The sequence below is a fragment of the Mesoplodon bidens genome (assembly GCF_964165515.1).
Source record: "Mesoplodon bidens genome assembly, chromosome: 7".
Classification (NCBI taxonomy): domain Eukaryota; kingdom Metazoa; phylum Chordata; class Mammalia; order Artiodactyla; family Ziphiidae; genus Mesoplodon; species Mesoplodon bidens.
Window position 1 is genome coordinate 21,461,798 of NC_138164.1, and position 27,896 is coordinate 21,489,693.

The window sequence follows — 27,896 nt, forward strand, 5'->3', positions numbered from 1 at the left end:
TCTGTATGAATCAGGGGCTCTAACTGGAGGCAGGGACAGTGGTGGCTTGCCACCACAGGGAGCCTGAAAAACACCCTCTCAATTCCCTGTCCTCCCCAACAGTGCTAACAGGAATGTGGGCAGTGCCCATCTTTCCTCAGTATAAGGCTGGGTTCCCAACATGCTGGAGGATTAACTAAAATCAAGAATTGGCCTTACTCAGGTTTTTTTTTCAGACTGATTGGCTCTTCAGCAGTTTGATTTTAGCAAGGGGGGAAGGAATCACCATGATCCTGTTCATTATAATTTTTGGTTGTTGTTTCAAACTTGAAAGTTTCAGAAAGTAGTAGGGACCTAGAAAAGCAGTGGTTTAGTGGATAAAGGCAAAGACTTGGAAGTTTGATAGATCCACATTTGAATTCAGATGCAACACTTACTAGCTTGTGAACCTGGGCACCGAGCCTCAGTTTTCTCATCTGTAAAGTGGGAGTGAAAACAGTACTTACTTCAAAGCATTGCTGATAAGAAAGTGAGATAATGTATATGCCTAGCACAGTGCCTTTAGTATAGTAAATAATCAATACATATTAGCTATGATGATTATTATTAACATCAGCTTGCTTTATATGATTATCTTGACACTTAATTTTATAACTGAGTGAATTGAGGCCTGGAGAGATTAAGTGATTTACACAGCTAATTGGGGGTGGAGCCACTGTAATAAATCAGATTATTATGAGACTCAGTCTGGGGTTCTACCCATTACAAAATAGAGTTTATTCCCATGCTCCAGGTTCTGAAAATCAGTGCAGTGTTCCCCTGATTTGGAATATGGTTTCATTTGCTTTCAAGACTTTTACACTGGTTGTCACCAACTGTCAGAAGAGGCAGTTTTCCTGTCTTCAAGGAGCTCATAATCTAAGCACAATCTAAAATCTTTGAATATAGATGGAAATAGAGGACACTCAGTTCATATACTAAATTGGACAAATGGGTGATCTAATACAATTTCCAAGAAAGTGTCATAGGAAGAAGCTGGGAGTAATTTGGAATCTTTCTAACAGGTCTTAAAAGACGGAGAAAGTAGACACTCAGAACATGTAAATAAAATCAAGGGAAGCTGGGATCAGAGAGATTCTCCACCCTCAGGGAGCAGCGTGGAGGCAAGTCTGCAGGAGAATAATATCCGTTGATGGTGAGGAAAGTCTAAGAAGTTAAGCAGCACAAAGGTTCCAGACTGAACGCTCAAGAGTTGTCCTTACCTGAGTCCATTATATCACTTCCTCACCAGACTTCAACCTGCTCCTTCTGCCGCTGACTCTGCTGATGGCGTTTCCAATCTCCTGTCTCCCAAGCTTAGAAATCTGTGCTTTGCCCTCAACTGTTCCTCCACCCTCATACCCAGCCATCATCAAATTCTGTTGCTCAGCCAAAAACCTGAATCCAGCTTTGGAAACTGTCCCTACCTCTCATCTCCACTGCCACTGCCCTGTCAGAGCATGGGCTTCACCTGTCAGTGATACTCCAGCAGCCTCCTAACCAGCTAACAATAATATACACTTGAGCCCTCAGTAAGTTCTCACTCCCCTCTCTTCTAGGAGTCATCAGAGCGTGGGAGTTGATATAGAAAATCAACAGTCCTTCAGGATAGCCTCAGTCTTGCCTTGTATTCTCTTTAGTACTTCTGTTTCAAATGGAAAAATAGACGTAAATAAGGCAATTAACAACACAGAGTGTGAAATCTGTCAGCTAATGAATCAGTGAGAAAGTTTTGTTTTTAAGTAATACATATCTATATTTGATTGTAGAAGCTTATTTTTGTTTTTTTAAACTGCAGGAATAACTAAATATTTTGATACTAAGAATTCTCTAGCTCCTTCTAGACCTGCCTCATGACACAATAATGAAGAAATTTCAAGGTTTTAACATGGAATGGGAATAAATTAATGGGATAATTCTTCTGAAAGAGAGATGCAACATTTACATCTTTCAAGGGTTTATTTAGTGCCTACAACATATTGAACTTCCTGTCAGGTACTATAATGGTTGCAAAAGAATCTTAAGTGTTGGTCTCTGCCTTGAAGGACCACACAGTCTTGTCTTGCTGATAAAACAAAGACAAATGATCCTGTTAGAGAATAGTACAAGTTGTAATTTATATAACAGAAATTAACTGAGAAATTTTTAAATATTTTATTCATTCATTAAAAATATCAATAATAAACCAATTACATGTTAACATAACATTTTGTGAAAAATAACTGTATTTCAAAAAATTTAGTGGGGAGAGTGACATTGTTTTACATTTTTGCAAATGTCTCTAAAGTTTCACTTAAGACAGCTAATTTCCTGTATCTGCTTCTCCATTCAATCTCTTGTGATATAACATGTCATATAGCCTCCAGAAAAATCATGAGAAAATGAGAGGATAAAGAACAAATGTTAGTATTATTAAGAAGAGAATTTGATCTTCCACATCCCGTGAAAGTATCTTGAGGACCCCCATAAACAGACCCTCAGCAATCTCTGGACCATGTTTTGAGAAATGCTGATCTAACCAATGCCCAATTTGTGAACATCTGTACTGTTTATAAGCTGCATCTTGATAACAGCAATACTTTCAAGATGCTTGAGTACATTATTCAGTAATCCATCTGAAAGCCTAGAATGTTGCCACTCATTAGCATGCAGCAAAAAAATTCAATAATTAATAAAACAACCATTTATTAACTACTTTGCACATAGTAGATCCTTCGATAAGAACTTGAGGCATTTTCTTACTAAATTCCTACAACACTGAGTAGTTGAGTTGGAGTAACCCATTTTTTAAAATAAATTTATTTATTTTATTTATTATATTTTTGGCCATGTTGGGTCTTTGCTGCTGCATGCGGGCTTTCTCTAGCTGTGACAAGCAGGGGCTACTCTTCATTGTGGTGTGCGGGCTTTTCATTGTGGTGGCTTCTCTTGTTGCAGAGCAGGGGCTCTAGGCATGCGGGCTTCAGCAGTTGTGGCACACGGGCTCAATAGTTGTGGCTCCTGGGCTCTAGAGCGCAGGTTCAGTGGCTGTGGCACACAGGCTTAGTTGTTCCACGGCATGTGGGGTCTTCCCGGACCAGTGTTTGAACCCGTGTCCCCTGCATTGGCAGGCGGATTCTTAACCACTGAGCCACCAGGGAAGTCCTGGAATGTCCCATTTTAATGAGGAAAAAGATCCAGAAAGTTTAGCAATTGCCTCTGTTTCAACTTTGGTCTCCCTAAAGCCCATACTATCAATATGACATTATATACTGCCTTCCATGAAGCAGAAAGAATAGAATTGGGGGGCAGGGGGAGAGCAGGGGAGAAGTGAGGAAAAGTGGTACATAAAATTATGATGTCAACATAACAATATCATGATTTCTTAGAGCTTAACTAATTTTGAGAATTTGATTTTTCAAATAATTTTCATTTTACCTACTAGGCTATAGTTGTAGCAATGAGACAAAACTGAAAACATTTACATAGAATCATCTATATGATGTGAGTAGCTTTTGCATAGACGACTCTTCAACATCTTATTTGTTTTTACTGTAAGCTCTCATTATTTCCATATATTTGCCTTTTCACACCAATGAATAATATCATTGATGCACTGACCGTAATACTAATAACATGTAATAGATTTCCTTACTTAGAGGCCCCTAAGTACTAAATGCTAAATGCTTTATTAGTATTTAATCCTTACAACTCTACAGGGTAGGTGTTAATTACAGTCAGCCCTCTTTATCCAGGGTTTTCACATTTGCAAATTCAACCAACTGAAGTTTCCATCCGTGGTTGGTTGAATTGTGGATGCAGAACCCACAGATTCAGAGGGCAGGCAGTACTATACCATTTTAGATAAGGGACTAAAGCATCCACACATTTTGGTATTTTGCATAGGCTTCTGGAACCATGACTGTAGCACTATTTTACAGATGAAGAAACTGAGGTTTAAAGAGGAAGGAGGCCTAAAGTGGAGGAAACTAGGACTGAACCAAAGCCTTAACTGCTCTCTACCACCTCGGTGGGAAACATATTTCCTCCATCTTTTCATGCTTTGTAGCACCAAAGGACTGAATAATATGGATGAGAAGCTGCTACAACCGGCATCCTTAACTACTGTGTCCTCCAGCCCGAGGTCCGTGAGCCACTCCGCAGGGAGACAGAAACTCTGTACCCAGGTCCTCTTTGACTCGGTCCCGTGTCCAAGATCTGGCCAGTGTCTATCTTCTGATCCATGGCGGTGACAAACCACGGAGCACACCATGCACTGTGATTACTTCTTTCTTTTAAAACAGCATAAGTCATTTCAGAAAGGTTGGATTATACAATATGTTAGAAATTCATAACATTTCTTTCTGGAGTTGACACTGACCATTGACTCAGATATCTATATCAGGTTCTGGCACTGGGACATGTTTTTAGAAGAAAAACAGTTTCCTGTGAAAACATTGGAAGTGGGTATAATCATAACAACCCTGTGACAATTATAGAACATTAGGATGCAGCTTCTAAAATAGGTTGAAATGTATAAAATACACTGAAATTTCTAAAATAGCCTGAAAAGCTTCAGAAGAAAAGTTCTGTGTAAAATTTGAGTTAAAAAATTATGTACAAAGCCAAAAGTCTATAATGTACATAAAAATAACTATTTATTCATATTGACACATGAATGAAATGTAGTGTACTGAGAATATATTTATTTTAGTAGAAGAAAATGTATGTGTTTAGACCAGATATCATCTTGAGCCCCTTGCCCCTGTGAGATCTGTACCAACATGACCTGAGCCCAAATCCACAGCCTGAGAAGAGTCTGGAACCTTCCCCACATTTTCTGTGACTTCTGGGACATTCTCTGCCTCTCCATTCTACTGCCTCAATTCCATAGCATGTCCACCCAAGCACAAAGCCCAGCCTTTGGACAACATCCCACATCCACCCCTGTTCCCCCCACAAATCCACCTGCACCCAAGCATTTTGTGAGTTTAATAATTTTACCAATGATTTGAGGATTTTGAAGTTGAGTTAATTTTGTATCTCATGCCTCCAATATCACCTCTTTCCTCCTTTCTTCTTCTTCCTTCTTCTTCTCCCACTGGGTTAATAAGGAGATTCTTCCCTTTCACATGTGGAGAAGTTTCACTTATACTCATCTGTCTCAGTTATCTCCCTCTTAAATAAATGCTGTGTCCTTCCTAAGAGGAACTAGAAGACAAAGTTGTCTCTGTCCTCTTACATGTGTACATGTGATCCATGGAGAATGCATGAAGAGTCTATGGCTCTTTGCTACTCTGTTATGTATTGATGGGCCAAGACTCTTTGGTTTGCAAGGGACAAAAATCAAGCTCAAACTGATTTAAACACATAGGGAATCTATAGACTTCATCTATGTTAACCTCAGGTGATGCTTCATACAGTACTTAACTGAGTCATCAGGGACACTGTACATCACTCAACGCTGTTCTCCCTCTAAGGCAGGTCCTCAGTAGGTGGTGTCCCTTAAAACTCCAGTCTTGTGAAAGGCTACAACTTACTGATATATCATTATGAAGTTGATCACACAATGTTTGTTTATGCTTGGTGCCTAGTACATTGCCTGGAACATAATGAAAACCCAATAAATATTTGCTGAATTCAATTATTTGTTTGATATTTATTAAATTCCTATATGTGTCAACCTTGAGAATACAGTAGCAAACCAGACAAAGTCTCTGCTCTCATCTAGCTTAGATTCTGCTGAAGGAGACAGGTAATAAACAAATTAGATAATTTCACAGAGTGAAAAGGACTCTGAATGAATTAAACTAGGCAATATGATAGATGGTGACTAAGATGTGACAAGGGCACTATTAGACAGGGTTAGGGAAGGATCTCTTTCCTCTTTGAAGATTAAATATTTGAGCTTAGATCTGAATGATAAGAAGGACCCAACTGTGTGAAATTAGAGAAGAATGTTCCAAACAAAGAAAAAAGCAGCAAAAGCTTTACAGCAGGAATGACTTTAGCAGGTTTAATATATGAGATCAGTGACAGTGGAAAATAATGAGCAAGGAGATTGCTATCACATGAGGTCAGGGAGGTAGGCAGTTGACACACCAGTGGGACCTATAGGTCATGAGAGATCATTTGGATTTTACTCTGGTGCAATGAAAAGCTACCAGAAGATGGTACACAAGAAAACTGTGATCTGACATATATTTTTTCATTATGGTAAAATACATATAGCATAAAATTTACCATCTTAATTTTTAAGTGTACAATTCATTAAAGGCAAGTATATTAACACTGTTGTGCAACAATCTCCAGAACTTTTTCACCTTGCAAAACTGAAATTTTATACCCATTAAACAATTCCTCATTTCCCTCTCCTCCAGCCCCTGGCAACAACTATTCTACTTTCTGTATCTATGAATTTGACTGCTCTAAATACCTCATGTAAGTAGAATTGTACAGTATTTGTCTTTTTGTGACTGACTTATTTCACTTATCATAACGTCCTCAAGTTTCACTCATGTTGTAGCATATGTAAGAACTTTCCTCATTTTTAAGGCTGAATAATATTCCATTGTATGTATATACCACATTTTGTTTATACATTCATCTCTCTATGGACATCTGAGTTGCTTCCACCTTTTAGCCATTGTGAATAATTCTGCTATGAACATGGGTGTATGAATATCTCTTCAAAACCCTGTTTTCAATTCTTTTGGGTATATACTCAGAAGTGGAATTGCTGAATCATAGGTAATCCTATTTTTAATTTTTTGAGGTCTGCTGTACTATTTTCCACAGTGGCTGCACCATTTTACATTCCCACCAACAGTGCATAAGGGTTCCAATTTCTCCACAACTTTACCAACAGTTGTTATTTTCTATTTTTTTTTGTTATTTTTTTCACACCCGTCCTAATTGATGTAAGGCAGTATCTCATTGCTGCTTTCATTTGCATTTCCCTAATGATTAGTGAAATTGAGCATCTTCTTATGTGCTTGTTGGCCATTTATATATCATCCTTAAAGAAATGTCTTTTCAAATCCTTTGCTCATTTTTAATTGAGTTGTTTGCTTTGTTGTTGTTGAGTTTCAGGAGGTCTTTATATATTCTGGATATGGACCCCCTTATCAGATATATGATTTTCAAATATTTGCTCCCATTTTGCAATTGCCTTTTCTGTCTGTTGATTATGTCCTCTGATGCACCATTTTTAACTTAAATGTAGTCTAATTTGTCTATTTATTTTCTTTTGTTGCCTATGTTTTGACGTCATATTCAAGAAATCTTTACCAAATCCAATATCATGAGGCTTTTACCCTATGTTTTCTTTCAGGAGTTTCATGGTTTTAGCTCTTATGTTTAGGTCAGCTTACATTTTCAAAAGATCACCTTGACTCCTGGTGAGAAATGGATTATGAAGAGGCAAGAATGGAGGTAGAGAGATCAGTGAGGAGGCTCTCGCTGTAGCAAGAGATGATGGTGACTTGGGCAAGAAAGGCAGTGTGGAGAAGCTTCAGTCCAACAGAGCAAACGTTTATTGAGTGTCTTCTCATGATAATAGCAACTATTGAGTGTTTATTGTGTGCTGCCTATTGCAGAGGCTGCTGGCTGCTTACACAATATCTGTGCTCCTTCTCTTTACTATGAGAACCCCAATCTTGCTTCTGATGCCAAAATGCCCAACTGAAATATTTGCCCTCTCAGATTTCCTTACAGTCATAGGAGGCCACAAGAAACTTCTGGCCTAGGACACATAAAGAGAAGTCTGACAGAGATTTCTGGGCAAGTTTTTGCTTTCCTGATAAAGGAATTACCCTTTCATTCTTCCTTCCTTCTTTCTTCTTCCTGAACTGGATGTGAGGATGGAGATGGAGTGGCCATCTTGCAATCATGACTCAACAAACATAAAAAAGAAAACCATATGCTAAGAAAGGCAGAGTAGAGAGTTCCAGGAGCCTGGGACATTGGCACTGTCCTACATGCAGTCCCTACACCAGCCCTGCGCTGCTCCCCTCAGGACATCCCCAGGAAAGCAACCCCCGACTTGATTAAGCCATGAGAGTTTGAGTTCTATGACCTGTGACCAAGCACAATTCTAACTCATACACGGGACCAGTGCTGAGTATTCAGACACATTATTTCTTTGAATCCTCAAAACAACTCTATTAAGCAGGTAGCATTAGTTCCCATTTTACATATGATAACAAGGACACTAATACCCCAAACTCTGTCCCATATGTGAATTACCGGGCTGAACAATAAGAAAACATAGAAAAATCTAAATTCTATGGCAATGGCATAGAAAATCCAGACATCTCATGAATTGTATATAAGTAGAAAAAATGAATAATTCAAAAGGAAAATGGATAATAATAATTGTCACTTGTCTACTCATTTTTAAGACCCAGCTGAAATGCCAGCTCCTCAGGGATATCTCAGACTCTCGGAGGTCTGAGTGTCAGCTTTGCGGTCCTCTCTCCTTACATGGCCCCCTGTAGTAACATTTATTGTGTTTAATTATAATAGACATGCTTATATGTCTGTCTAAAGCACAAGCCTGTGAGCTCTTTAAGGGTAGTAACCAGGTCCTATTCATTTAGATCTTTCTAGGGGCAAACAAATGCCTGATGTAGAGGGCGAAGTGCATGGAACTGAACTGAATTAGAATCCTCATTGGTAACTTTTTTTTAAAAACCTGGTATTTTCTGATTTTCAGACTGAGATTCACAGCAAAGGATGGGGTGCTGTGATGCAGCTCTAAGAAATGAAAACAAATTACAAATATCGGAAATTAATTATTAGGAGGAATGAGATAAATAAATTGCAGTAAACTAAAAATTGCAATAATGCAAATTAAGAGCTTCCCTGGATTTATGTGAAGAGACAATGTCTGCAGAATTTACAACAAAGTGAGTAGCATCTGCCTTGATTTAGTTTGATTGTTAAATGCCTGAGAACTTTGATTAGCAGCTGCCCTCATTAAGACCAGCATCCTGAATGCCCTTTTGCCTTTTCTTCTTCTTTTTATTTTTTTTGGCAAGATCTATGAAAATAAATATTTGAAAACTTCAGTTTATGACAGGTATTAAAAGGTAGATCAGGGATCACACTGACCTTGTAGGAACACATATGTGCTGTTCACTGGAGAAATGTAAAGACCCAAATAACAAGATTCCAGTTGGTCAGTAATACTCCTAGACACAAGGCAAGTGGGATCCTGCCCTGGGCTCCATGCTTTAGAGGCTGTATTCTGGCCCCCTTCCATTCACTCCTCTCCACTTAGCAAAAGGTCCACAGAGCAAGAGGACATGTCCACCCAGAGCCAGTGTCCCCACCACCAGACCATGCCTCAGGTTCTTGGAACTCTAGAATTCACTATACAATGGCCTCAATTCTGCTTCTGGGACAAATTGCAGCCTCTTTCTTGCATCAGTCCTCCTGAGAGCAAACTGGGTTAGGCCCAGAGGATGGACAAGAAGTGGCTGCTAGTGTGTGGGAGGTGAAGAAAGCTGAAACACACAGGCAAGGTTTCCCACATCTGCTCCTGAGATTCTTTACTGAGTGGCCTGAGGCAGGGAGGAAGATGGGCCACAGAACTGTGCTCTCTCTCCAAACTGCAGTGTTCCAGTGTAGAACTCCAAGACAACTAACAATTGTAAACTCGAGCCTGGACTTCCAAGTGCATAGGGAGTATTCTTGTCAAAGTAGGAAGATAGCACATCTTTTATTTAATAATTTGTTTTCCTGATTTATAACTTAGAAATTAAAACATTTGTACTAGCCAGACCTCCATTTATACTCCTGCCGCACATCGTATGATTAATTTTAGGAGTCAGTAAAGACAGAAGTTAGTAAATAAAATTGAGAGAGAAGATAACACCTAAAAGACTAACTGATTTAAAGTTTTTCCCTTTTAAATTCACCATAAATGTGAACACTGGGATGGGGAGGACCTCAGAGCCTGCCTAAGAGCCCATGACACAAAATAGATGCTCATTAAATATTAGTGGAGTGAATTAATAAGCAACAAATATGTTCATTGCAGGTTCAGCTTGACAACCAACACTGTCTGTATTATATCCACCCCACCCACCAACCCCAGCTCCTCTGGATCCCCCACATGCTGTTAATGGGATCACCATTCTCCTGATATCCCAAGCTTGATATCTCAGCACCATCTTTGACTTTGCCCTTCATTCTACCTCACCCTCAGCCAACACCACTAACTCCCAGGCCCTGCCCATCCACCAAATTCCTATAGCAATCTCCATAAACTTCTCCCCATTATAGGGAAGCCAGTATATTTTTCTTCCCTATTATATGTGACAATGTCTTATTTTTGCTTTCCCATATCACTTAACACAGGGCTTCATACCCAGCTGGCAGTGAGGAAAATTTGTTAACGATCCATCACATAAATTTTGGATACAGCAGAATCATTTTAAAACAGTTTTATGTTCCTGTATTCGAATCCCTGCTCTGCCACTTCCTACTTGTATCATCTTATACAAATCAATCTCAGTCTCCTCTGGAAAATGAAAATGATGATAACACCTACCCCTAGGGTTGACATGAGAATTGACTGAGCTTATATGTTTAATGTAAAAATAATTAATTGAACAGTATGGAAGTTCCTTATAAAACTAAAAATAGAGCTAACGTATGATCCTGTAATCCCACTCATGGGCATATATCGGAGAAAACCATAATTTGCAAAGATACATGCACCCCAATGTTCATTGCAGCACTATTTACAATAACCAAGACATGGAAGCAACCTAACTGTCCATCGACAGATGAATGGATAAAGAAGATGTGGTATATTTATACAATGGAATATTACTCAGCCATAAAATAGAATGAAATCAATGTCATTTGCAGCAACATGGATGGACCCAGAGATGATCAGACTAAGTGAAGTAAGCCAGATGGAGAAAGACAAATATCATATGACATTGCTTATACGTGGAACCTTTAAAAAATGAAACAAATGAACTCATATACAAAATGGAAATAGACCCACAGACATAGAAAACAAACTTATGGTTACCAAAGGGGAAAGGTGGGGGAGGGATAAATGAGGAGTTTGAGATTAACATATACACACTACTATATATAAAATACATAACCAACAAGGACCTACTGTATAGCACAGGGAACTATACTCAATATTTTGTAATAAACTGTAAGGGAACAGAATCTGAAAAATAATGGAGATATATATATATATATATATACATATATATATATACCTATCTATCTATCTATCTATATATATATATATATATATAACTTAATCACTTTGCTGTACACCTGAAACTAACCCACCATAGTAAATCAACTATACTTCAATAAAAAATAAAATAAATAAAAACATTTTTAATGAAAAAAAGTGTATTAATATACACAGTAATAATAATAATAATTAGTTGACTTCATATGTGTAATGCAACAAAGTACTCAAAACAGTGCCTGGCACATAATAAGCATTTACAGTAAGTCCCCTACATATGAACCTTCAAGTTGTGAACTTTCAAAGATGCGAATGTGCATTCGCATATCCAATCACGCAAGTTAGTTCATGTGTCTGGCATGAACTACTGTACCTTTCAAGGTACTGTACTATAAGATTAAAAATGTTTTCTTTATTTTTAGTGTTTGTTTTTTATGTATTATCTGTGTGAAAAGTATTATAAACCTATTACAGTACAGTAGTATATACCAGTTGTGTTAGTTAGGTACCTAGGCTAACTTTGTTGAACTTAAGAACACATTGGAACAGAACTCGTTTGTATATAGGGGGCTTATTGTACTATGTTTAGCTCTTTTAACAATTTTCTTTACTCTTCTCAACAACTTTACTTGATGGTGTTATTGTTCCCATTTTATAGATAAGGAAACTAGTGCTTGGAGGACTCAAGGAGCATGTCCAGAGTCACAGAGCCAGCATGGCACAACTGAAATTTGAATGGGAATCAACCCACTCCAGCCCTAGAGCTACTGACCCCTCCCTACACTGTTGCAGCCCACAAGACAGTCACTAATGCCCTGTGACTCAGGGTGACAGGAACAATGGCACAGACACCAGACAGGTGCAAACACATTAGCCCACACTGCCCTGTGGTTTTACTCTCTGGAAATAGGGAAGCACAGCTGGGGTAATTCCTTAAATCACACAGCCTTTTTGAGTCAGGCCTGGGAATAAATGTGGACTGAATATTTACTTCCCACAAGCCTTTAGATCAACCCCACCACTTCCTCTGACACCAGAAACACACTGTGTCTGGAGTGTTCAGACTTGGTTGCACAATGCCAGCCACTTGGGCTATATAAAGAGCCACATGGCAGCTGCAGGAAAAGAAATTTGAGGTTTTGCAATGCGTACCAAGACAGCATAATATTTAATAGTTTAAGAAGCATGGACCTGGCTAAAAATCTTGCAAGCACTCAATAAATACCTGGGAGCTTACTTACTTGATAGAACACTCCTGAACTTGACAACTAGCCACATCACTGCTTGTAAAAACCACCTCTGTCTTTAATCCATTCTGAGTTTGTTTTTGTGTATGGTGTTAGGGAGTGTTCTAATTTCATTCTTTTATGTGTAGCTGTCCAGTTTTCCCAGCACCACTTATTGAAGAGGCTGTCTTTTCTCCACTGTATATTCTTGAGTCCTTTATCAAAAATAAGGTGACCATATGTGCATGGGTTTATATCCGGGCTTTCTATCCTTTTCCATTGATCTATATTTCTGCTTTTGTGCCAGTACCATACTGCCTTTATTACTGTAGCTTTGTAGTATAGTCTGAAGCCTGGGAGCCTGATTCCTCCAATTCCATTTTTCTTTCTCAAGATTGCTTTGGCTACTTGGGGTCTTTAGTGTTTCCATACAAATTGTGAAATTTTTTGTTCTAGTTCTGTGAAAAATGCCATTGGTAGTTTGATAGGGATTAAAGAACTAAATGTAAGGCCAGACACTATAAAACTCTTAGAGGAAAATGTAGGCAGAACACTCTATGACATAAATCACAGCAAGATCCTTTTTGACCCACCTCCTAGAGAAATGGAAACAAAAACATAAATAAGCAAATGGGACCTGATGAAACTTAAACGCTTTTGCATAGCAAAGGAAACCATAAACCAGATGAAAAGACAACCCTCAGAATGGAAGAAAATATTAACAAATGAAGCAACTGACAAAGGATTAATCTCCAAAATATACAAGCAGCTCATGCAGCTCAATATCAAAAAAAAAAAAAAAAAAAAAACAACCCAATCCAAAATTGGGCAGAAGACCTAAATAGACATTTCTCCAAAGAAGATACGCAGATTGCAAACAAATACATGAAAGTATGCTCAACATCACTAATCATTAGAGAAATGTAAATCAAAACTAAAATGATGTATCACCTCGTGCCAGTCAGAGTGGCCATCATCAAAAAATCTACAACAATAAATGCTGGAGAGTGTGTGGAGAAAAGGGAACCTGCTTGCACTGTTGGTGGGAATGTAAATTGATACAGCCACTATGGAGAACAGTATGCAGGGTTCCTTAAAAAACTAAAAATAGAACTACCACACGACCCAGCAATCCCACTACTGGGCATATACTCTGAGAAAACCATAATTCAAAAAGAGACATGTACCACAATGTTCATTGCAGCTCTATTTACAATAGCCAGGACATGGAAGCAACCTAAGTGTCCATAGACAGATGAATGGGTAAAGAAGATGTGGCACATATATACAATGGAATATTACTCAGCCATAAAAAGAAACTTAATTCAGTTATTTGTAGTGAGGTGGATGGCCCTAGAGTCTGTCATATAGAGTGAAGTAAGTCAGAAAGAGAAAAACAAATACCGTATACTAACACATATATATGGAATCTAAAAAAAAAAAGAAAGTTCTGAAGAACCTAGGGGCAGGACAGGAATAAAGATGCAGATGTAGAGAATGGACTGAGGACACAGGGAGGGGGAAAGGTAAGCTGGGACGAAGTGAAAGAGTGGCGTGGACATATATACACTACCAAATGTAAAATGGATAGCTAGTGGGAAGCAGGAGCATAGCACAGGGAGATCAGCTCAGTGCTTTGTGACCACCTGGAGGGGTGGGATAGGGAGGGTGGGAGGGAGACTCAAGAGGGAGGAGAGATGGGGATATATGTATATGTATAGCTGATTCACTTTGTTATAAAGCAGAAACTAACACACCACTGTAAAGCAATCATACTCAAAGATGTTCAAAAAGAAAAACTACCTCTGTTCTCCCCACCAGCTTCATCCCCACTCATGACAAATTGAGTTCTTAATCAAAGAACCTAAGAAAGGTTTCCCTGGTGGCACAGTGGTTGAGAGTCCGCCTGCCGATGCAGGGGACGAGGGTTCTTGCCTTGGTCTGGGAGGATCCCGCATGCCACGGAGTGGCTGGGCCCGTGAGCCATGGCCGCTGGGCCTGCGCGTCAGGAGCCTGTGTTCCGCAACGGGAGAGGCCACAACAGTGAGAGGCCCGCATACTGCCAAAAAAAAAAAAAAGAGCCTCTTCCATTTTCATCTTCATATGAGGTTTTAATTTCTCCAAAACTTAAGGATCTGACATACTATGTTTCTTCGTGTTAAGAAATTGTTTCAAAGAACATGTACACTGCATACCCCACAGCAAGGAAACATACTAGGATATTACAGAAATAATCCCTGATGTCAATGAAAAGCAAAAATGAATAAGCCACAGAAGACAGGATTCTAGAACTTGTTCAAGTTATTCATTGGCTTGATGAGGTGTTTTTTGGATTATTTTTGGATCTTAATTTCATGTAAGGCAATTTAAAGTTATAATTTTGCTACAGTCTCTGAGAATTTCTTATTTTTCAAAGGTTTTCATTAATTATCTCACATTTGGATATTTTGGTAAATCACATTTAGCAATTTTTTTAAGGTCAGATCTTCAGGAATAGATGTTGTTTAAGCAACAGGAACCAAAAGCTAATTTATTTAATCCAAATTTAAAAGACAGTGTTAACCAAGAAACTTGGTTCCATTTTTCTAAGGTTAAAGAAAATAACTAGAAAAACTTGATTTCCTGAGTTCTATATTTCGGTAAATTATGCAAATGACAACAAAACATGTTGATATAAGATACTTGTTTTTCAAAACAGGATTTTTAAAACTATATGCCATAGTCCACTGATAGGTCATGAAATTAATTTAGTAGGTCACAGATAATATTCTTTCTTAAAAAGGAAATAGAATAGAATAGGATAAAAGCAATCAGAATGCATTGTAGCTTAGTTTTGCAAAATTTTTCTTTCAATTATTTATATGGATGCGTATGTGTGTTTATTGGTAATGGGTTGCAATACAAAATGTATTTTTTTACTGTGGGTTGTTGTAAAAGTGTTTGAAAGTCCATAGAGCATGTCCTGGAATTAACACAACTCCTGGCTGTTCCTCTGTACCCTGTACAGCTACAGTTTAGTACAGTCAACAAACGTTTCTTGAATGCCTACATGAGAATTGACATTCTTGCTTATGACCAAGCACCCCAAATTATCTTAAGAAAGATTCACCTATATTCACCATCTTATAGTGAATTTTTAAATGGATCAAAATGAAAAGGGTATTTGAGTTAGTTCCCAAGTAAGCAAAAATTTAATTAACTAGAAAACACCATTGTTCAAACGCACTGGTTGTTATTTATAATAACCCTTTGGAAACTTGAAACTGAAAACTACTTCCTTAACTTTTTTTTTTCCCCATCCTGTGCACACACTGATAAGTTTTTGCAGGGCAAGAAGAGTTTGGGGAGGATATGAGTTAGCACAGAATTTTTCATTTAAGGAAAAGAAGTGTTTATTTTGAGAAGAAATGTCATAAAAATTACACAGATTCAAAAATTTTAAGCAGTGTATGCTATCTGAAGCTTGACCATGTCTCTTTTGGCATAATTTCCCAGTCTATTTAAATATGATAAACTTTTACATTATTTAGGAATTTATTTTCAAGTAATTTCATCTCAATTACACAGATTCACTATCGTGAACGTTTAAGAAATTTTCTTTAATCTATAACTTAAAGCAATACCAAAACTCACTGATATTATACAATTCTGCATTTGTGAAGAAAGACTTTGACAAAAAACTTAGCAGTGTAAGTCATATGATTAAAACTTTTAATTTTGAAAAATTTCAATTATTTTTGGGTGCCTTAAATATTGGGTTGGCCAAAAAGTTCGTTCAGTTAATGAATACATTATTTGGTAAAGCTCTTGGTGAAAATGAAAAATGTCTTTTATTTTTATTTAAAACCGAATGAACTTTTTGGCCAACCCAATACCTTAGTAAAATATCTCACACAGAGCAAGTTCTCAATAAATGTTGATTAAATGGCATGATTGGAGAGTTACTAAAGTAATCAAGCAATAGCAATAAAAATCTAGCTAAAATATATTGAGGACTTGCTAAGTGCCAGGAACTGGGTTAAGCACTTTGCATGTGTTACCTGATTTAATCCTTATAAAAGTGTGGAGGTAAATATTACCAATGTGCCCATTATACAGATGAAATAACTTTCTCAAGGTCTCATAGCTGGTTAACTGGAAGAATGGGATCTGGGATTTGAAATGGGAAATGAAATTCAACACTGGCCTCAAATTCTAACAGTGTGAAGTGAAATCCTTTGAGATGCTTTGCCCTTAAGGAAAGAGCCTTCCCACCCCGCCCTCAAGACCAGAACTCTTTGCCTACTCCTTTTCGGAGTCTTTGAGAAATTGAATTATATATGTAAAAGAGAGAGAGAGATTTGTGTCTCATCTACAGAACAAATCTTTTTCGAAGTAGAGGTGGGAGGATGAGAGGGGTGTGAAACTTTGAGACTTGGTGGGCGGCGGGGTGGAAGCTTCTCAAGCTAAGACAGGGATCCGCTCAAAGCAGTTTCCCTCCCTCATGCTCATACAACCCTGACAAGTGTCCCAAATCTGTCAGTCATGTTTCTCTTCTACTGGAAACCTGCAGACCCTCAGCCCTGCCTAAGGAGTCAGAGCCAGGCTGTTCTCTGAAAAGTACTTGCTGCTGGTTAAATCAAGCATAGGTGGGGTGGACCAGAAGAAACTCACTAGGTGGATTAATTCAAGAGCCTCCCACAGGGTAGTAATGGTGAGCTAAGCCAGGCAAGCTAAGTTCCTCCAGGATTTGACCTGGAAAGAATAGAGAAGGGAATGAAGAAAAATGTAGAGAGAAACTGAGACAATCAGAGAGAATTATGAGAGCGGGTTTTCAGTTCTAGCTCCAATCCATGCATAGTAATCCACATTTAATTAAAAAAAATTTTTGAACAACTTTTTTTCCCTTAGGAATTTACTAAGTTTCTTTTCCTAACTAATCCATTTAAATTCTCACTATGGCTATGAAACACAGAATTAAAACCATAAACACTACTCCATGAGCATCTATTAACAATGATCTCATATTAACTGTGTCACCCAGACCTTGTCAAAGGTTGAGAGAGGCCTGTGCTTTTTCCAGAGGTTCCTGTTATACATAAAAGTGTCAAAACACCTTTGAGCAAGTTGTAGAAAAGTTAAAGCTTCCCAGTGGACCTTTTCTTCCTCAGTCTTGTCAGTGATTCTCTGTGACTATATAAACCTCATGCAGAGATCCCAGCAAAACTCAGGACCTGGGCTCTTAGCGAACAGGAAGCCAAATAATCTTTTTGTTTCCCACTCTGCTAGACCTTGGTATTATTTTAGGAAGGAGAGGGCAGAGAGAAACCTAAAGGGAGGGGGCACAGGCTGGACATGTAGGGCACAGGGGCATATGGTTCCAGGTCTGGGTGCAGGAGACCCTCAGCAGTGGCTGAGCGCAAGTGCTGGGCACCCGTGGGAAAGATAGGGTGAGGAAGGAAGAAGGAACGTCTAATAAAAGGTGAGGGCAACAGGAAGAGGGCAAAATTAAACTTTTCCTTCAATTTTTGTCTAGCTCTCATAACACACATACACATCTTTGCCTTGGGTTTCAGTCTCATGACAATAGATCTCAGAACTCAGATCTCATAACATCAACATTGTACTTTACAGTTCACAAATGGCTTTCACTCACAATATCATACTTAATTCTTACAACCACCAGAGTGGGACAATATTGTTATTAACTCCACTTTACAGATGATGAAACAGAGGCCAACACTATTAACTTCGGGCAGCACAGGGTCGAACCAACTCCAAATCCAGGGGTCTTTTCCATTATGTTGCCCTGTATCCAGGTGGATGAAAAGCTTCCCCAGACATCATCATCTCAGTCTTTGCCTGTTGATGTGAGACAAGGATAGAAGAAAAAAAAAGTTTTTAAACCTCACTTCTCTAGAGTATAGAACCTTAATTCAATATAAATGGATGTTTCTGCTACAGTTATTTTATCCAGGACTTTTAAAGGATTTACCCTCAGAAGACTTCATCCCTTCTTAGTGCCCAACTATATATAACACTTCATATTTTGACACAAAAGATGAATATTTCATTTAGGCAGGCTGATTGAAAAGGGTAACACACTATCTTGGTTGCCCTACTTAAAAAGAAGTCTTTATGCTTTCCTGAAGTTAAAAATAGCTGGATTTTGCAGCAAAAACTTGATTGCCCCACATCCAGCATAGGAAGTGTATCAGATTAGGCCCCCGGAACTCGGTTCTCTCATTCTCTCCAGTCTGTTATTTCCTTTCTGGCTTCCTACCCAACTGCAGAAATTCTTAATACAGAACAAATAATTTGATCTTGTGCTCATTTTTTTTGAGTCTCCATAAAAATATGTGGGATTTTTTCTGTAAGGAATGACAACTAGCATATATTTATCAAATCAGGGTTTATAAAACATTTGTACAGTGCCCAGAAATGATCACTATTTCCTTTCTATAAATATTGATACTCAGAATCAGAAAGATTGAGTAACTTGCCCAAAGTTAGTGGCAGATCTGGGATCAGAACCCAGAAGAGTGTGCTCGGTGTCCTTCTAATATTCCGTGCTGATTTCTGTATCAGTAGGAAATCCAAACAGGGTAATTTACTTAACGAACAAGCAACAAAACCCTATTTATCTATTCATTCATTAATGCATTTATTCAACAAATATTTTCTGAGCCCTTGCAAGATGCTCTTTTCTCAGAACTGGGGATCTGGCATTGATAAAATAGAAGCTTATATTCCAGTTGTGAATCCAGGTAATTATCAATATATATATGTGTGTGCACAATGTTTAATAGTGATAAATATTAAGGAGAAAAATTAAGCATGGGTAGAAGGGGGACAAATTCTTATTCACGTGCACCAGGAGAATATGTCTCCTCATAAGGCTTGTGTCCGTTTTGATTTTATGGTTTTAATAGTAAAACTACTGCAAACAACCCAAATGTTCAGTTTCATGAAAATGGATAATGTGTGGCATATTCACAGAGTGGAATAGTATACAATAGCAAAAATGAGTTATCTATCTCTAAGCTACAATATTTATATTATAATTAATATATAATGTTATTATAATTTACATATAATTTATATTTATATAGTCATATAGTCATATAAATTATATGTAAATTATAATATAATAATGTTATATTAATTATAATATAAATTATATAATTCTATATAATATATTGATATATAAATTATATGTAAAATTAACATATAAATCTATAAATTGTGTAATTATAACAAAAATTATAAGTGATTTATATGTTAATATAAAAATTACATGTAATTAATATATAATACTGTGATTAATGTGGTAAGCTATTAATATTAATATTAATATATTAAAATTATAATTTTAATAATAAAATATAATATTAAGTGGGGAAAAAAGTCTCAGGTTACATACAGTATGATGTAATTTTTATAATACCAAAAAGCAAGCAAAATTTAACAATATGCTGTTCAGGGATCCATACATATGTGGTAAAAATATTTTTAAAAGTTAAAAACACAAATTCTAATGAGAAAGCAGAGGGCTGAATCAGAGAAAAACATTGTTTAGTTTCATTTATGTTGAGAATGTTCTAGCACTTAGGCTAGATAGTGGGTTTGTAGATGTTTATTTCTATTACATGCTTCAAAATTTACATATATGTTTTATACATATATTATTGTGTATTTATCAAAATTTATATAATAATAATTAAAAACTGGTACAAAAGCGTAATGAGAATTATGTCATCCTTGATATTTTATGTTTGAGTAGCCAAGGTCCAAAGATATGTGTACAGTATATTGAAATGTATAAATGTCTTTCTCATAAACTGTCTTTTAAAAATCCTGTACAGCAGTTATTACTCTTTGTACCTTACAAGTGAGTAAGCCAAGGGAGAGCTTAACAAACTTCTTTAATTTCACATACTAATCAATGGCAGAGATGTCTTAATTGTATAAAATTAATCTCCCTATAATAAAAAAGCATACAGCTTTCTTGTTGAACGAAAGACCAAATCAATCCTAGAATGTTACAGCTGGAGATCAGACTTTTTAATCTCTTCATTTCACAGATGAAGAAATTAAGACCCACACATATTAAGGATTTGCCCAGAATCTCACAGTTAGTTTAAATGGAAGAAAGGATAGTTGACTCATGTCTTATGACTCCAAGTTAAGCCACTTGTCACTCTACCAGAACATTTTTTTATCAGATAGATATTATTATTTTGCAGCCAGTTGGCTATAAGAGAACCCAAAACTTGAACTGTAAGGCATGTACAAGTATCCATTGTTCTGATGAGTGCTAGAGAACTGTGATATACAGTAGAAAAGCTGTAATAGGAAGCCTTATTTATAACAAAATTAACTGATGTGTTAAATATTGGGGCATTTTAATTCATGGACATCAGTTTGATATTTGAAAGACATACCTATGACATAAGATAAAAAAGGACCAAACAACTGCTTTCTGGAGACAGAGAAAAGGGCCTTATCACCTTAAGAGGCCCCAACCTTAGATGTTTAACATCTGATGAAACATTAGCAGCACCGTTTCTTCAACTAGCATCAGATTCATGAAAATGTATAAAAATGAGGTGTTGCATTAGTTCTTTACGAGTACTAATAATCTCAATAGTCTTTCCTCAAACTGCCTACGATCTACAGTTTTAAAGATTTAAAATGCATTTAAATAAACCCTGAAGTGAACAGAGAATGAATTACTATAGGAAATAGAATAAAGGAATGGAAAAAGCACTAGAGTTGGAGCCAAAAACCTGAGTTTGAGTGCCAGCTCTTCCATTCACTTGCTATATGTGGTTAAACAAGTTAGTTGACTTCTCTGATCCTTGGTTCACTAATTTGTAAGGTGATGATGATAATAACTACCTTAGAGAATTAAGAAAGATAATGTATGGGAAAGGTCTTGGTAAACTGTTATATACAACACAAATATCCTTGTAGTTTTTGTATAAAAGCCTGTGATTCAATCATTTGATCATTCCGTCATCCATTCAATAAATGTATAGAGAGCACTCATTCAGTGAATGGATGAAATGGTTCTACATGCCGTGGAGCATCCAAAGGTTCAAAAGACCTGATTTTGGCCCTCAGGAACTGAAGGGAACTTTTGTTTGCTCATGGACATAAATAACTACAATATGAACCTGCATGTGATAACTCCCTTAGGATTAGTATTAGGGGAAAAATGATGTAGGACTATAGGGCTGAGAGAGACCAGTTCTGATTTAGAGTAATAAGAAAACGCTTCCTACAGATTGCCATTGGGCCAGTTTTTAAAGAATGGGTAGAGTTTCTAAAAGAAGAAGATGGTATTCCAGGTGGATGGAAAAGAATGAGTGAGGGAATAGAAGCAGGAAAGCACACCTTTTAACATTTAACATTTGCCTTCTGTCTAGGCACATGATTCTGCACAAAGTCACTTCATTCACCAGTGTTCTTCCTTATAAATCCACTAACCCCAAATAGACCATGAGTTCTTTGAGTGCCAAGATGTCTCCCAGAGCCCATGACAGTGTTGGGTCCACAATGGGGATTCAGTAAATGAATGGCGTGTTTGCTGGCATATTTTTAAGGAAAGCTCATGTATGCTTTCCAGATGAGAGGGTGGGGAATAGAAAAATCTGCACAGAAAATTGCTTCAAATTAACAAGACTATGGTATATGGTAACCAGTATGATTTCCCACAAACTTTGCCATTTTTCCATAAATCCTATATTTTGTATTTTGCAAAGCAAGAGATATTACTTTAATTTGGAAAGAACACACACACACACACACAAACACACACCGCCAAGAAGAGGAGAGCAAGACTTAATCTTGAAAGCTGATGTGTGGCTTGTGTTTTGGATGCCAGTAATGATAAAACAGAGGACATTTTAAGCTGAATTCATAGATACTCAGAGAAATAAACTGAATGCCAATTTCATAGATATTGAAGTTTATGGCAACATCTTTCTCTTGGTTTGGGTTCTTCTTTTTATAATTATATTGCATTGTTATTAAAGAGCTCTTTGTCCTTTCTTGTCCTTCAAGCCAGATAGTCGAGAATGATCCTGATATTAAACCCAGAACACATGGTTTGAATTAGAAGCTGTAGGAAGATTCATCTCCAATATAAAGTCATTTGCAGGAAAAATATTCCAAGATACTGTATGTGTAAATTACTAACAAATGAATTCCCAGTGAATATTTCTCTCACTCTTTTGGTTCAGTGAAACAGCAGGAAAAAAATATATTGCCAATAGAAATATTTTTATAACTTTATTTTTATTCACTTTGAGATATATCTTAGGGAACAAGTTTTTGAGAAGAACTCCAGCAAAACATGACTATGTATATTATAGATGATAAAAATTATTTTATGGTTTGATTTTGCACAAAAGAAAATAAAACCCATATATTAGAGAGTTGGTATTGATATTTTTGTAAAGAAAAAAATGTGAAGCCATCATCCAGTATTACTCTAGGGAAGTTTTCTGGCCTGAGGGTTTAAAAATATTTTTATTTGTGTAAAAGTACAAAGTAAGATCAATTTTGTTTCCTTTTCATTAAATAGCAGTAGGCAATTTGTCTGCATTGCATTTAAGAGATACTTGTCTTCTTGCTTTTGGCAACATATGAAATTGTCTTGAAGAAGACTGCAATTGATAGGAAAGAAGACATCTTTTCATATTTGCATCATATTTTGGATTCTAGAAAGAGTTGCTCTTTAAAAAGACTCAAAATTGATTTTTGACTTTTTGAAAAGCAATCTTCAGTACCAGAGCAGAGTGATATCAGCCTTGGCGATACAGTGGGAACAAGATGGGCACAGCCCTGCCCTCTTGGTGTTAAATGACCCACTGAGGACTCCTGCTCTTCCCAGTCATAAGAAAATCATGTTCTGTGGAAGGATGGAGAGAATGCAAGCAAGAAAGTCAGCCAAAAAAATAATGATAACAATAATAACAGTAACAGTTCTGTAAGGAGGCTTGTGCTTTGCATTATAAAATGACTTCCATCTTTACGTTAGTCAAAAGATGTGCCTGAAAGCTTATTGCTTCTAAATCAGGAGGCTTCAAAGTCAATAAAGCTTTATTAAATGATTGTACTAAGTACATTCACCATTAATGTAAGTTCAAGTTTTCAAGGATATCCTTATTGAATATTTTCCTGTATATAGAATCCTTCCTGTTGGGGCAGCTGCCTGCATGGCAAGACACAGGAAGCTGAGCAGAGCATCTAACCTGCTTTTTGCTCTTGATAATATATATATAATTTAAAGAAGACTGCCATATAGAGCAAGATCAAGGGAAACTATGGAACATGTTTCTTTTATCACTAAACTTCAATTTATGATAAACTGTAGTCTATCTGTATTCAATTCAACCCTGATCTTCTCTACTTCAAAAAGAAAACACTGGCCTTAACTTTCTCTCATGAAGTCAAAAAAATGCTGTTTGTACCTGCTCCCTGGAGACTGGAATCAAAGGGCTGCTGCTCCCATTCTTCGAGGCTGGCTCTGACTGCCCCCACAAAAGAAGCTTAACAGTGACTGCTGATCCTGGAGAGGTCCTAATCATGATTTCCACTAACCTGATAACTAGCCTGTGTCTTTTTGTTTCCAATGGCAGAAATATAAAAATAAATTTTCCGTACGCCTTGAAGGTCTCATTTAGAAAATGGGATCAATGCGTATTCTTACTGCACCATGCATGGCTCTCCTAAACGTAGTAAGAACTGCTGAACTAGAGAACTCTTGAGTACTTAGAATAAATGGTTGGCTAACACAAGGCTTACACCTCTCCAATAATCTTTCTGTTGGAGATATCTGTTGTGTAATGGCTGAAGTGTTATACAGGAGGTGGAGAAAAAAAAGCATTTAGTTAACACGTTTCTCATATTAATATCAGTGATATCAATACACTACCTGTATAGACCTGTCCTAAAGTCAAACACTGTAGAGCAGTGCTGATCCAGAAGAGAACAGGATGACTTACTTCAGATAAAGCTGGACAAATCTTTATGTAAAAGAAATATTTATAGATCCTAGTTGTTGACTGCTTTTTTAAAATAATAATAATAGTAGTAGTAGTAATAATATAATGTAATGTAACATAATATAATTATAGCAATAGCAGCTAACATTCGTGAGCAGAAAATGTGGAACTCGCTTTCTGTGCATGAGATCATTTAATCATCACAGCAGCCCTATTGAGAGGAAAATGCTATTATTACCTTCATTTTACATATCAGTAAATTGTCCAAAATTATGTAGCTATAAGTAATGGATTCTGGACTCAAACCCAGGCAGTCTATTCACTATGCAACAAAACTAACACCCAGAAGAATAAAAAATTCTGGTATTATTTATTATAATTGAAAGAGTCAGGGTAAAAACTAAATAAAAGAAAGCTTATAATCTGTGAAAGTGGGGAAGGAACTAAATGTAGCATCTCTCAAACATTTCTTCATAGGAGAAAACAAAACACTTCTATGATTAAAAAGGTTTATGAAATACTGGATTAAGCCAAGTGAAACAGTGTTTCTTGCTGGAGTGTGTCTCATGGTCTTAGTATGGAGATGTGCACTGCGAGTCTCTGAAATGGAAAGGTGGAAAGGAGCAGTCATTTAACCAAGAACACTTTTTTTTTTTTAATGGGGCATGTCTGAAGAATTGAACTGATGTTTTCCAACACAGGCTTGAGAAAAACTGACCTAATGCACAAACAAGGGAAGCAGAGGCTGGGTAAGGGAAAGGGCGGCAGATGCCAAGTAGAGAGCTTATCAGCAAGTGAGCTTGTTCACAGTCCACTTGTGGTTGGACTAAGTCACCTTATAATGGGCATTACTGAAATAGGTAACATAATCTAACATAACACAACATAATATAATAGACTTTCATTATTGAAAGTTCTGTAGGAATCCAGGAGATCAAGGAATCACTCTTTTGGCAGTTTCTTCTCCAAGGGGGAGGAGCAAGGCTGTTTACCCCACTTGAGCGTGATGATGGCCCGAGTCCACCAACTGACAGCTTAAGAGGTAGCAACCTGGTACATCCCATGCTGGAGGGGACAAAGCAGCCACAGAAGAGGACTGCAAAGGCCTGGGCCGCTATCCAGTCAGGCTAATGTGGCTTGCTGTTTCCAAGGATCCACGGGACCAATATCAGAGGAGGAGAGAAGGCTGTGGAGAATACAAAATGGCAGCTTTGCTGGACATTTCTGGTGCATATGAGTGGCATCAACTGGAATGTGAATAATACAGTTCTCCTCAGGGCTTCCTGAACTTGTTGAGAGGAATTTAAGTGTGGCTAGAGTCTTCTCAATTCTGAAGCTGAGCCAGCAAAACAGTAACAATTGCAGATATCATTCTATGAACCTTTAACCAGGTGCTGGGCACTCTTGTTAATGATTTTATATTATTTTATCCTCCATCAATCCTATGATGTAGGCACTATTATTTTACAGTTAAAGAGAACAAGGCAGAGTTCAGTTACTTGTACGAGGCAAAGAACTAGGAAACCAGAAACAAATAGCAGTCAATTACTTCATTTGCAAATATTTTCTCCCATTCTGAGGGTTGTCTTTTGGTCTTCTTTATGGTTTCCTTTGCTGTGCAAAAGCTTTGAAGTTTCATTAGGTCCCATTTGTTTATCTTTGTTTTTATTTCCATTTCTCTAGGAGGTGGGTCCAAAAGGATCTTGCTGTGATTTATGTCATAGAGTGTTCTACCTATGTTTTCCTCTAAGAGTTTGATAGTTTCTGGCCTTACATTTAAGTCTTTAATCCATTTTGAGCTTATTTTTGTGTATGGTGCTAGGGAATGATCTAATCTCAAACTTTTACATGTCCCTGTCCAGTTTTCCCAGCACCACTTATTGAAGAGGCTGTCCTTTCTCCACTGTACATTCCTGGCTCCTTTATCAAAGATAAGTTGGCCATATGTGCGTGGGTTTATCTCTGGGCTTTCTATCCTGATCCACTGATCTATCTTTCTGTTTTTATGCCAGTACCAGACTGTCTTAATTACTGTAGCTTTGTAGTATAGTCTGAAGTCAGGGAGCCTGATTCCTCCAGCTCCGTTTTTCGTTCTCAAGATTGCTTTAGCTATTCAGGGCCTTTTGTTTTTCCAAACAAATTTTGAAATTTTTAATCTCCAAAATTTATAAACAGCTCATGCAGCTCAATAGCAAAAAAACAGACAACCCAATCCAAAAATGGGCAGAGGACTTAAATAGGCATTTCTCCAAAGAAGATATACAGACTGCCAACAAACACATGAAAGAATGCTCAACATCATTAATCATTAGAGAAATGCAAATCAAAACTACAATGAGATATCATCTCACACCAGTCAGAATGGCCATCATCAAGAAATCTAGAAACAATAAATGCTGGAGAGGGTGTGGAGAAAAGGGAACACTCTTGCACTGCTGGTGGGAATGTGAATTGGTACAGCCACTATGGAGAACGGTATGGAGGTTCCTTAAAAAACTACAAATAGAACTACCATATGACCCAGCAATCCCACTACTGGGCATATACCCTGAGAAAACCATAATTCAAAAAGAGACATGTACCAAAATGTTCATTGCAGCTCTATTCACAATAGCCCGGAGCTGGAAACAACCTAAGTGTCCATCATCGGATGAATGGATAAAGAAGATGTGGCACATATATACAATGGAATATTACTCAGCCATAAAAAGAAACGAAACTGAGCTATTTGTAATGAGGTGGATAGACCTAGAGTCTGTCATACAGAGTGAAGTTAGTCAGAAAGAGAAAGACAAATACCGTATGCTAACACATATATACGGAATTAAAAAAAAAATGTCATGAAGAACCTAGGGGCAAAACGGGAATAAAGACACAGACCTACTTGAGAATGGACTTGAGGATATGGGGAGGGGGAAGGGTAAGCTGTGACAAAGCGAAAGAGAGGCATGGACATATATACACTACCAAACGTAAGGTAGATAGATAGTGGGAAGCAGCCGCAGAGCACAGGGAGATCAGCTCGGTGCTTTGTGACCGCCTGGAGGGGTGGGATGGGGAGGGTGGGAGGGAGGGAGATGCATGAGGGAAGGGATGTGGGAACAGATGTATATGTATGACTGATTCACTTTGTTATAAAGCAGAAACTAATTTAAAAAAATAAATAAATAAACTTTACTTTAAAAAAAAAACAAAACAAATAGCAGTCAAAGGAAGTTTTAAAATGTAGTTCCTACACCTCTTGCTTAAACCCTCCTGTGGTACCTCATCCATCTTAAGCCAAACTCTTTATCCTGGCTAAGGATCAAAGTAACCTGGCTTCAACCTGTCTCTCTGTTCTGGATATCATTTGCTGAGACACAAATTACCCTAAAATTTAATGGTTTAAAACAACCACCATTGAATTCTATCTCATGATTTAGTATGTCAGGATTGGGCAAGGCTCAG